We start from the raw sequence: 13573 nt of genomic DNA on the forward strand, positions 1-13573 counted from the left end.
GGGTAGGCCGGACACACAGCAGGGGAGGAGGGGGGGCTGGACACACAGCAGGTGAGGGGGGGGGCTGGACACACAGCAGGTGAGGGGGGGGGGTAGGCCGGACACACAGCAGGGAGGGGGGGGTAGGCCGCCGGACACACAGCAGGGAGGGGGGGTAGGCAGGACACACAGCAGGGGAGGGGAGGGTGGCCGGACAAACAGCAGGGAGAGAGGGGGGGGTAGGCCGGACACACAGCAGGGGAGGGGGGGTGGCTGGACACACAGCAGGTGAGGGGGGGCTGGACACACAGCAGGTGAGGGGGGGGGGCTGGACACACAGCAGGTGAGGGGGGGGCCTGGACACACAGCAGGTGAGGGGGGGGGGCTGGAGACACAGCAGGTGAGGGGGGGGGGGCTGGACACACAGCAGGTGGGGGGGGGGCTGGACACGCAGCAGGTGAGGGGGGGGGGCTGGACACGCAGCAGGTGAGGGGGGGTAGGCCGGACACACAGCAGGGGAGGGGAGGGTGGCCGGACACACAGCAGGGGAGGGGAGGGTGGCCGGACACACAGCAGGGGAGGGGAGGGTGGCCGGACAAACAGCAGGGGAGGGGAGGGTGGCCGGACAAACAGCAGGGAGGGGGGGGGGTAGGCCGGACACACAGCAGGGGAGGAGGGGGGGCTGGACACACAGCAGGTGAGGGGGGGGGCTGGACACACAGCAGGTGAGGGGGGGGTAGGCCGGACACACAGCAGGGAGGGGGGGGGTAGGCCGCCGGACACACAGCAGGGGAGGGGAGGGTGGCCGGACAAACAGCAGGGAGGGGGGGGTAGGCCGGACACACAGCAGGTGAGGGGGGGGGGGGTGGCTGGACACACAGCAGGTGAGGGGGGGGGGTCTGGACACACAGCAGGGGGGGGGGTAGGCCGGACAAACAGCAGGGAGGGGGGGGGGGGGTAGGCCGGACACACAGCAGGGAGGGGGGGGGGGGCTGGACACAGCAGGGGGGGGGGTAGGCCAGACACACAGCAGGTGAGGGGGGGGGGTGGCTGGACACACAGCAGGGAGGGGGGGGGGGGGTAGGCCGGACACACAGCAGGTGAGGGGGGGGGGGCTGGACACACAGCAGGTGAGGGGGGGGGGCTGGACACACAGCAGGTGAGGGGGGGGGGTAGGCCGGACACACAGCAGGTGAGGGGGGGGGGTGGCTGGACACACAGCAGGGAGGGAAGGGGGTAGGGGGGTGGCCTTATTATAATAACCGTGTGGGGGAGGAGTCTGCGGCGGTGGGTGAATGAGATGTGGGGGCAGGCTGCTAAGGGTGCAGGGGAGGAGGAGAAGGGAGCCGGATGGATCTGAATGTGAGCCGCACGTAAGGGACCATACTGATCCTCCCCACCTCAGCCCGCTGGTGCTGCTGCCTGACTTCTTCCGTGCAGCACAGCTGTCTTCTCCGGCTGCCGCTGCCGCTCCCGCACCCGCTTCAGGTGTGGGGGTACCACACCGCTCAGTAGGCAAGCGCTGTCAGTCAGGAGTCAGCGCTGCACCGGATGTCTCTTCTGGATGTCCTCTGACTTTCTCCTGCGGCGCAACTCCAGCTATTCCTCCCGCTGCGGCTCCCACTTCGGGTAAGGGGACCATATTGCTCAGTAGTGAGCACTTTCGGTAAGCCTGCGGCTGCTATGCCGCTACCCCTCTCCTCCACAGTCCTAATGGGTCGCTGCAGTCTGTAAGGGACCGCAGGTGCACACACCCAGGAACCGCTGGCTCTCCTCCCGCCGCCAGCAGCTACTTTTATAACCTCAGCCTGCACGAGACCCCTTCCCTCACTCACTCTCGCTCTCCTGGCGGCCACTGCGCAGCCGCAACAAATTGAAAAGCCCTATCTCTATAATGGGGCATATTTCTCTTAATTAAAAAAACCCTATAACTTTCTGAAAAACCACAACCCCAAAAGGCACTACACTGGGGCATACTCTATCTAGTAAAACAAACCCCAAGTCTTAATTCGTCCTCTATCCGGAGTTATGCCTTCCCAAAAAATATCTAATTCACTCTATAGGAAAACGGTGTCAAAAAGCCACAAAGGAAGCCACAGAAAAAAACTGACAGTTGGAACTTTAGGTTACTCCCAATTCCTCATTTTTTATTATTTTGCCCTGAAATTTGGCATGCAGCACCGGGTGACGATTCTACACGCCCATGCCAAATTTCAGCTCAGTACGTCCAATCAGTTTTGAGGTGTAGCCCCTCAAACACCATGCCCCCATCTCAGAAGTTCCCTATGGGAGAATTCCGTTTGTTCGATTCAGCCTTAATATAAGGGCACGACCGTGCCCTTATAATATCTATCTATCTATCTATCTATCTATCTATCTATCTATCTATCTATCTATCTATCTATCTATCGTATGTGTGTGTATATATACATCTATACATACATGCGCTAACACCTGGACATACACTGATGTACCCACACCTAATATCCATACATACACGCCCTGACACCTGGACATACACCAACATTCCCACACCTGCATCTATACATACACATGCTGACACCTGGACATACACCAACATACAAGCACCTGCATCTATATATACACGCGCTGACAAATGGACATACACCGACGTACCCACACTTGCATCTATACATACATGCACTGACATCTGGACATACAAGCACCTGCATCTATACATACACGCGCTGACACCTGAACCTACACTGACCTTCCCACACCTGCATCTATACATACACATTCTGACACCTGGACATACACAGACGTACCCACACCTGCATCTATACATACACGCGTTGACACCTGGACGTACACTGACGTACACACACCTAAATCTATATATGCATGGATGCAAATGTGGGTACGTCTGTATACGTCCAGGTGTTAGCATGTGTATGTATAGATGTTAGGTGTGGGTACATCAGTGTATATCCAGGTGTCAGCACATGTATGTATAGATTCACATGTGGGTAAGCCGGTGTACGTCCACGTGTCAGCATGTGTAGGTATAGATGCAGGTGTGGGTACGTTGGTGTACGTTTAGGGGTCAGCGTGTTAATGTATAGATGTTGGTGTGTATGTCAGTGTACGTACAGATATAGGTGTGTGTGTGTGTGTGTGTGTGTATGTATGTATGTATGTATATGTATAGAGGAAGGTGTGATACATACATATAACACATACATGATAGATACATACATATATCACACACACGATAGATAGATAGATAGATAGATACATACAAGATAGATACATACATACATGATAGATACATATATATACACACACATACGATAGATAGATAGATAGATAGATAGATAGATAGATAGATAGATAGATAGATAGATAGATAGATAGATAGATACATATATATATATATATATATCACAAACATATATGATTCATACATATATCACACACACATACATGATACATACATGAGAAAGACCTGGGATGGTGATGAGGCCAGGGCCCCCTGCTGATGTTGCGTTGAGGAAGGCAGTGTTCCAGGGCAGATGCCAGTCGGGGAGAGCGCCGCGCAGCCCGGGAAAAATACTGCTGAGGAGCTACATCTGGAAGAGCCCCTGGGAGGGAGAGTGCCACATGCCCCATCCTGCGCGGCAGACTCTGCAGGCCTGCACATGGGAAGGGAGGTCTCTGGCCACACGTACTCACCCTTCTGCTGAAGCCCCGCTGCTGTCCCCATCAGCGCTCTCCAGCGGGGAGCGGGGCCAGGATGAACCTCAACCTGTGAGAACTATCTTCATGATTAAGAGATCTCATATGCAAGATAAGTATGTGTTGGGATAGGGCTGGGGAGGGTGGCTGCTCGGGCACACCCCCGTCAAGTTAAGGAGATTTAACTGAGGAAGCACAAGGGAACTCTCGTCTGGGGACAACAACTGCAGGGAGACCACATCTTTTCAGATGAACATGGGAGGGCGGAAGGCTGCCTAATACTGAAGCACCCTCAGACATTAAACCATATGCAACAACTATTGCAAGCATTCCTGGGGGAAGGTCTGCAGCAGACGGATTTGCATACGGTGATGTCATCCAAGCAGTGGGCCAAAGTTGGCTGGAACCCTCATCTGTATATGAAAAGAGAAAAGGGGCATGCAGGGCATGGCGGCCTTTTGCGGCGCTTGGATAACCCCAAGTTTGCATTAAACACCCCCACCCTCCTTCGGTGTGGGGCTCATGTTGGCCATGCCCAAGCCCCTGAAGCATTCAAGCTGATTTCTTGCAGCAGCTGGGCACTGTAACAGCTTCAGAGCTGCTCTACAAGACAAGTAAAAGGGTGTGGGCCCTGCAGCACCACCTGTAGTTTGCATACACACATATATAGGACAGCATCTCTTATATGCCCCAGGGTCAATAAAATAGTATCCTTGTCTAGGCTATCCATCCCCTCAGATAAGGTATTTGTCCATGCCGCTACAGCACTACACACCCAGGCCGACGCAATTGCCGGTCTGAGTAAGGTACCTGAATGTGTATAAATGGACTTCAGGGTAATCTCCTGTTTGCGGTCAGCACACTCTTTGAGGGTAGCCGTATCCTGGGACGGGAGGGCTACCTTCTTGGATAAGCGTGTTAATGCTTTGTCCACCCTAGGGGAGGATTCCCATCGTAACCTATCCGTTGATGGGAAAGGATACGCCATAAGAATCCTTTTGGAAATCTGCAGTCTTTTATCTGGAGATTCCCAAGCTTTTTCACATAACTCGTTCAGCTCGTGTGAGGGGGGAAAGGTTACCTCAGGCTTCTTTCCCTTGTACATATGTACCCTCTTGTCAGCGACAGGGGGTTCCTCTGTGATGTGCAAAACATCTTTTATTGCCATAATCATAAATCGAATGGATTTTGCCAATTTTGGTTGTAACTTTGCATCATCGTAATCGACACTGGAGTCAGAATCCGTGTCGGTATCTGTGTCAACAATCTGGGATAGTGGGCGCTTATGAGACCCTGACAGTCCCTGCAACATAGGATCAGGCATGGGTTGAAACCCTGACTGTCCCAAAGCTTCTGCCTTGTCTAATCTTTTGTGCAATGAGTTTACACTAGCATTTAAAACATTCCACATATCCATCCAATCAGCTGTCGGCGGAGACACCACATTCATTTGCTCCCGCTCCTCTCTAATATAGCCTTCTTCCTCAGACATGTCGACACACGTGTACCGACACACTTCACACACAGGGAATGCTTTTTCTGAAGACAGTTTCCCCACAAGGCCCTTTGGAGAGACAGAGAGAGAGTATGCCAGCACACCCCCCAGCGCTATATAACCCAGGAATAAAACAGTAACTTAATGTTTGCCCAGTAGTGCTGCTGTATGTAATTTGCGAATTATGTGCCCCCCCCCCCACCCCTCTTTTCAACCCTCTTGTCTAACGTGGTATAAGCAGGGTAGAGTCCGGGGAGCTTCCTCTCAGCGGTGCTGTGGAGAAAAAATGGCGCTGGTGAGTGCTGAGGGAGAAGCCCCGCCCCCTCGGAGGCGGGCTTCTGTCCCGCTTAAACTGTAAAATTGGTGGGGGCTTATACATATATAAAGTGCCCAGCTGTATATATGTTATATTTTTGCGAAAGAGGTTTATATTGCTGCCCAGGGCGCCCCCCCTGCGCCCTGCACCCTTACAGTGACCGGAGTATGTGAGGTGTATGGGAGCAAAGGCGCACAGCTGCAGTGCTGTGCGTTACCTCAGTGAAGATCATGAAGTCTTCTGCCGCCTCTGAAGTCTTCTTTTCTTCTCATACTCACCCGGCTTCTATCTTCCGGCTCTGCGAGGGGGACGGCGGCGCGGCTCTGGGACGGACGGCGAGGGTGAGATCCTGCGTACCAATCCCACTGGAGCTAATTGTGTCCAGTAGCCTAAGAAGCAGGACCTTGCAACTCAGAGAGTAGGGCTGCTTCTCTCCCCTCAGTCCCTCGATGAGGGAGTCTGTTGCCAGCAGTGCTCCCTGAAAATTAAAAACCTAACAAAATACTTTCTGTCAGAAAGCTCAGGAGAGCTCCTGAAAAGCACCCAGTCTCCACTGGGTACAGTATCAAACTGAGGTCTGGAGGAGGGGCATAGAGGGAGGAGCCAGTGCACACCCAGAACTAAAGTCTTTCTTAAAGTGCCCATGTCTCCTGCGGAGCCCGTCTATCCCCATGGTCCTTACGGAGTCCCCAGCATCCTCTAGGACGTTAGAGAAAATAGGATTTTAATACCTACCGGTAAATCCTTTTCTCTTAGTCCGTAGAGGATGCTGGGCACCCGTCCCAGTGCGTACTGTGTCTGCAGTTATTAAATGGCCCTTAACTCCAGAGTACTGTGTCTGCAGTTATTAAATGGCCCTTAACTCCAGAACATTTATGTGGAGATGAAAACATCCAAGGAAGACTTGACCATCTTCCTTGGATGTTTTCCCCCTGTGTGACTGCTCTCCAGCCTCAGAGGGTTGCATCCGTGGTCCCTAGGATCCCGTCCTGGATCCCGAACCATCGCCCCTCTAGGTGGTGAGAACTGTGCAGCCACCAATGGAGTGAGATTCTGGTCTTGGAAGACAGGATTATCCTCCGGTGCATGTGTAGGTGGGATCCGGACCACTTGTCCAACAGGTCCCACTGGAACACTCTGGCATGGAACCTGCCAAACTGAATGGCCTCGTAGGCCGCAACCATCTTCCCCAGCAACTGAATGCATTGATGGATTAACACTCTTGCTGGTTTCAGAATTTGTTTGACCAGACTCTGGATCTCCAGAGCCTTTCCACTAGAAGAAAACCTCTTCTGTGTCCAGTATCACTCCCAAAAACAACAACCGCGTCATTGGGACCAACTGCGATTTTGGCAAGTTTAGGAGCCAACCATGTTGTTGAAGAACTGTCAGGGAGAGTAGATGTTTTGCACCAACTGGTCCCTGGATCTCGCCTTTATCAGGAGATCATCCAAGTACGGGATAATTGTGACTCCTTGCTTGCGAAGGAGAACCATCATTTCCGCCATCACCCTGGTGAAAATCCTCGGAGCCGTGGACAGACCAAACGGCAACGTCTGAAATTGGTAATGACAATCCTGAATTGCAAACCTCAGGTAGCTTGATGCAGTGGCTAAATGGGAACATATAAGTAGGCATCCTTTATGTCTACCAAAACCATGAAATCTCCTTTATCCCCCAGACTGGAGATCACTACCCTGAGAGATTCCATCTTGAAATTGAATTTCTTTAGGTAGAAATTAAGGGATTTCAGATTTAAGATTGGTCTGACTGAGCCGTCCGGCTTCGGGACCACGAAGAGGCTTGAATAAAAACCTTCTCCCTGCTGACTAAGGCTGATTTGAACAATCGGTGAGGGGGAACGTCTTGAAACCCCAGTTTGTACCTTTGGGACACTATTTGTAAAGCCCACGAGTCCAGGTCCGAATGAATCCAGAACTGACTGAAGAGTTTTAGACGTGCCCCCCACTGGTGCGGGCTCCTGCAAGAGAGCCCCAGCGTCATGCAGTGGATTTGGCAAAAGCAGAGGACGATCTCTGCTCCTGCGATCTTGAAGAGGCTACAGACCTCTTCCCTCTTTTCCTTCCTCTACCTGCAAAGAAAGGGGAATCTTAACTTCTTGCATATCTATTGGGCCGAAATGACTGCGTCAGATAATGATGCGTCTTCATCCGTTGAGAGGGAACATAGGGCAAGAAGGATGACTTACCTGCGGGAGCTGCCGAGATCAAATTAACTAGGCCGTCGCCAAACAAGGCTTCACCTTCATAGGGAAGAGACTCCCTTTCTTCTTGGAGTCAGCATCAGCATTCCCTTGGTGAATCCACAATGCCCTCCTATCCGAGACTGCCATGAAATTGGCCCGTGAGCACTTGTGCCCGGTGTAGGATTTTTAAATATGTGTAGTTTACTGTATGCAAAGGTTTAAAACCTTTTAGGAACTGAGATCTAAGGTGTATTACATGTAGTTTAAAAAAAACAAAAAAGGTTTATTTTATGGCAGTAGTTTCCAAACTGGGGTTCTTGCACTGGTAGCATAGTTTGGTGGTCCAGGACCAATTAAAATTATTTATACTTTATTAAATTGGCAAAACCATTCCCTCACAACATAACTGAACCTGAGGATGACATGCTATAAACACAATTTACTTAATTTTATATTTTTTTCTGAATTTCTCAATAAAAAAAACTTTGGCCTAGGGGTGCCGTGAAACAAATTTTGATACTCTAGGGCAGGGGTGTCAAACCCATGGGCCGCATGCCGCCCCCAATGCATCCTTTTGTGGCCCACAGGCCGGGGTCCGACAGGGGTCCTTTTGTGGCCCGATCACCTTGCTTAGAGCGAGGGCAGGAGAGTGCAGCCAGAGTCTTTGCTTTCTATGTGCGGCACCATCTTCCCGAAGAGATCACCGGGAAGATAGTGCCCCTTCCACTGGCTACAGCACAGGTATACTGGGGTGGGGTAGCAAACTGGGGGCCCCAATGGGCCCCTCCAGCAGTCCCTCTACCAAAACACGTCTTTTGGTGGTTTTGCGGTGTTGTTATAACTACATGGTGACGATACTGTAGCACAGAGATTTTCAACCATTTACAACTCACGTCACACAGAACAAGATTTAAATATTGACAAGGCACACTGAAATATAATGGTGATGCATGGTGCAGTATCGTGTCCTAGGATGTCATGTCGCAGCTTCTCCATAGGTAACGCCTGAACAGGCCCGGTGACAGGGGGGACAAAGGGGACACTTGTTCAGGGCTCCAAGTATTAAGAACAGAAATAATGGGGCCACAGTGCCAATATTGCTTTTTAAAGTGTATCCACCAACTGCTCAATTTAAGCAGGAAAACAATTAACAGGCCAACTAAACCCTCCCCCCTCCTTTTACCCCATCACTTTGTCCAGTCCCTGTGGTCCATACTGTATTGCCATTATTATGCATGTTGCTGTGCTGGCCCTTTTCTGAATGTCCCTGCCACCGCCACCGAAGAGCTGGATAGCCCAGTATGAAAACCACCTGCCGGCCTCACTGACGGTCCGAGTCAAAGGCTCCATTTTTTTTTAAGATCCCTCTGCCAAGTTAAGGGGGGGTTGAGGGGGCCCCAGAGATATCAGTGTACTGGGCCCCGAGATTTCTGTTGCTGGCCCTGACCCTCAGGGGCGTATCTACCCCTTGGCCAGGATGGCACTTGCCAGGGGCACCATCCAGCTGTGCCAACCGTGGCTAAGGGATAGAGTTCTGCAGTCTCGAAAGGGCGCTATGGCAATCAGCGTGGGACTGACCAATTAGACGGTGAGGGAAGGATACTGAAATTGTCCCAACCCTGTTACAGTTTGAAACGCCCCTCAACTGCTGTCCACTGCTTCACTCCTAGCTCTGCCCCTTTGAAATTATTAATCCCTACCCCCCGGTAGGCGGAGTTCTCCAGGCCCATACTCAGGAGTCACCACTGCTGTACATTATGTGCCGATTACACAGTGGGCAAGGAGATGGCTGGAGACAGCTGCACAGCCATGCCTTGCAAGTTCGAGAGAGCTGTTGAATTTCAGCACTTCAAGCCAGAGCCTGCCCCCTGCTGCCCAAGCAGTCCGTGACAGTTAGTGTCGAGGAGGGGGGGATTTGTGCATGTGTGCTATCAGTGTGTGTGTGGGGGGGGTGGGGGGGTGGAGGATGTGTGTGACTGTGAGGGAGCTGTCAGTGTCAGTGGGGAGAGGAGCAGGAGGGAGTTGTCAGTGTGTGGAAGTGATGAGAGTTGTCAGTACTGGGGAAATGTGTGTGTGTGTGTACTAGATTTAGGAGTGTGTGTTTGTGAGAGGTTTCAGTTGGGGAATTAGAGTTCATACAGTAATTAAATGTTTTCATATTGAGAACTACATCTCCCAGCATATACAGTGTGCTGGGGATGCTAACAAGCTTTATTTAAAAGTTTAAAAAACATTGCTTTTATGACTGCAATGGTTAAAAAGGGAGAGCTATAAATCAATTTATCAGTGAATGATCGCAGTTTGAGCTGTTACATTTTACTGAACCACCTATCCCTCCACACTCACTACCTGTCCTCAGGATACATTTACCATCCCGGCAGACGGTATACCGGCGGTCATTTGACCGATGTTGGAATCCTGACACCACTTGGGAGACTGGTGCCGGCACACAGACAGCCAACATCCCGAAGGCGAGTATTGGAGGGAGGGTTAGGACCGGGGGAGCGGGTGTTAGGGAAGGCACTAGGAGGGGGGGGGGGTTAGTCCTAGCTGCCACCCCCTGAGGGTTAGCCCTATCCGCCACCCCCCCAGAGGATTAGGATTAGGTATCATGTGACTGCTGGAATCCCGACCGCCGGATGCCATACCCAACCCCCTTTACTTTTTCAGGCATTTCTATCTCTCCTCTCTCTATGGTGTTCCGATTGCCCACTTTCCCTTGTGCTTTTCTCTCTCTCTCTCTCCTTTGTTTAGAGCATCAGTTTCTGTAGTCCACTTTATCCTTATTTTTTCCAGTGTTTCACTATCTCTCTGATGTAATGAGGATGTATGGTCTAGAGGGATCAGTAATGCATTGTACTGTATAGAGGCGTCAGGGATGTAGCGTAGGGTATAGAGGCGTCAGGGATGTAGCGTAGGTTATAGAGGCATCAGGAATGTAGCGTAGGGAATAGAGGCGTCAGGGATTTAGCTTAGGGAATATAGGCATCAGGGATGTACTAGCAGGTATATAGAGGTCAGTGTACTGTATAGAGGGGTCAGTAATGCAGTGATGGTTATAGAAAGGTCAGTGATGTAGTGTAGGGTATAGAGGGGTCAGTTATGTAGTGTGGGGTAAAGAGGGGTCAGTAAAGATGCTAAGCTGAAGTACTTAGAACACTTCTTGAATTAAGACACAACCTGCAAGAAAAAGTATGCAATATGGGTGAAAAGGCAAATGTCAGAGGTCTGATACAAGTGACCAGCTCCACACCTTGCACCACATAGCGTTATGTTAAACTGGGATATGTTCTTTTTTGGTGTGTGTGTATGTATGTGTGTGTGTGGGGGGGGGGGGTGCCAAAGGAAATTTTTGCCAGTGGCTCCTTTGGTCTAGAACCAGCCCTGATCACAAAATATTTTTGTCTGAGCAGACTGGACACTGATCAGCGTTGGCTCATTCTCAGCCCCCCGCCCAGCCTCTGCTGCCAACAGACTGCTATTAGCTAGTTAACCTTCTGCCTTCCCTATCTATGACACAGACTGCTGCTAATGCTACCAGACTGTTCCCAGTGGCTTCACACCAACAGTGAATCCCAGCCGATGATGTAGGGCAGCGTGTGGGGGAGGGGGTCAGTTGCTGTGGCTCCAACATGGTAACCGCCAATGGACTGCAATGCTTTATCGAAAGGGGGGGCGCCAGTCCCTTACTTTGCCAGGGGCGCTTGGACCCCTAGCTACACCTCTGTTGACCCTAACCGATACCCCTAAACTAACCATAATTCCTGCAGTAAAAATCCATGTTTCTATGTATATAGGGGGTCATTCCGAGTTGATCGCATGCTGCCGTTGTTCGCTGCGTAGCAATCAGTTGAAAAAAAATGGCTAATCTGTGCATGCGCATGCTCCGTAATGTGCATGCGCATCGTACGGGTACAAAGTCCATTGTGGTTTTGCACTAGTTCTAGCGATTATTCCAATCACAGAACAGGCCACAAGGAGATTGACAGAAAGAGGGCGTTTCTGGGTGTCAACTGACCGTTTTCAGGGAGTGCTTGGAAAAATGCAGGCGTGGCAGAAGAAATGCAGGCGTGGCTGGGCATTCGCTGGATGGGTGTGTGACATCAAAAGCCGTCCCTCGGTTGTTAGAATCAACGCACACGAAGTGTAACTACAGTGCTGGTCTTATTTTGAAACGATTTTGCAGGTTCTCTGCTGCTCAAGTGTTCGCACTTCTCCAAAGTGAATATAAACTCTCCAGTGGGCAGCGACAATGCGTTTGCATGGCTGCTAAAAACTGCTAGCGAGCAATCAACTCAGAATGACCCCCATAGTGTATTGCAAGAAAATATCTGTAAATCCAATGGTACCGTAAGTGCGGTATATACTCGCACTTCTTTGCGGGGTGAGAACATCTCCCCTAAGTGAAGTCAGCCCTATGAATAGAGTTTGTGTGATCCCTGTGCAGCAGTCACAGAAAGGGTTCATCTCTGCAGTTTGTCACTCAAATTACATTGCTGCATTTTTTCTAGAAGTGGATCTGAGAGCTGTTACCCGCAGACCAGCTACAATAATTATCCTGGGTACTCACTAGACCAGTGGTTCTCAAACTGCACCCTGGGGTGCCTCAGGACACCTGCAGGGGTGCCTTGGATTGGTGGTCCAGGACCAATTCAAAATATTTATAGTTAGTGTTATAGGCAAAACCAGTGCTGTTGGCTGGCAATCATAACATATGTGCACAAGCAGAAGCAAATCCTGTCCCCTACCAAAGGGCCAGTGCTAGGGTGTTTGGCGCCTCCCTGCAAACTATTAATTTGGGCCCTCTCTCCAATACTTAATAAAGGGACAGTGCGCTCCTTAAAAAAAGAAGGTGTGGTATCACAAGGAAGGGGCATGGCCACACAATAGCACCCCAAATCAAAATACGCCACACAGTAGCACTATCTTATTGTCATTACACCGCATGTAATAATAATAATAATAATACCCACAGTCGCAGTGCCCTTTATACACATAACCACCATATCAGTGCAGCTTACACACATAATGCCAACAGTAGCAGTGCCCCTTCTACACATGCCCACGGTGGCAATCCTTTACATGGCAAATATCAACCTGGTTTTGCCATGTAAAGGATTGCCACTTTAAAAACAAACAATCAAACAAAAACAAAAAAAACAACAGGAAAAAACACAAAATCTCTCACTTTCTGATTCTCACACCCTATTACATTCCTCCCTATATATTTAAATGTTTCTATTACTGTATGTTCCCTCTTCCCTTCTCCAAACTATACACATCAACATTTTTTAGTATTTCCAGGTAAGTTTTGTGATGTAGGCCATGCACAATTTTAGTTGCCCTAATGTATTTACAGCCTTCTGGAGATATGGCTTCTGGAACTGAACACAGGATTCTAAATGTGGCTGTACCAAGGACCTATACAGTGGCATTACAGGTTGAGTATCCCTTATCCAAAATGCTTGGGACCAGAGGAATTTTGGATATCGGATTTTTCTGTATTTTGGAATAATTGCATACCATAACGAGATATTATGGTGATGGGACCTAAATCTAAGCGCAGAAGGCATTTATGTTTCATATACACCTTATACACACAGCCTGAAGGTCATTTTAGCCAATATTTTTTATAACTTTGTGCATTAAACAAAGTGTGTGTACATTCACAGAATTCATTTATGTTTCATATACACCTTATACACACAGTCTGAAGTTCATTTAATACAATATTTTTAATAACTTTGAGTATTAAACAAAGTTTGTGTACACTGAGCCATCAAAACACAAAGGTTTCACTATCTCAGTCTCACTCAAAAAAGTCCGTATTTCGGAATATTCCGTATTTCGGAATATTTGGATATGGGAAACTCAACCT

This window comes from Pseudophryne corroboree, unplaced genomic scaffold, assembly GCF_028390025.1.
Source record: "Pseudophryne corroboree isolate aPseCor3 unplaced genomic scaffold, aPseCor3.hap2 scaffold_658, whole genome shotgun sequence".
NCBI lineage: Eukaryota > Metazoa > Chordata > Amphibia > Anura > Myobatrachidae > Pseudophryne > Pseudophryne corroboree.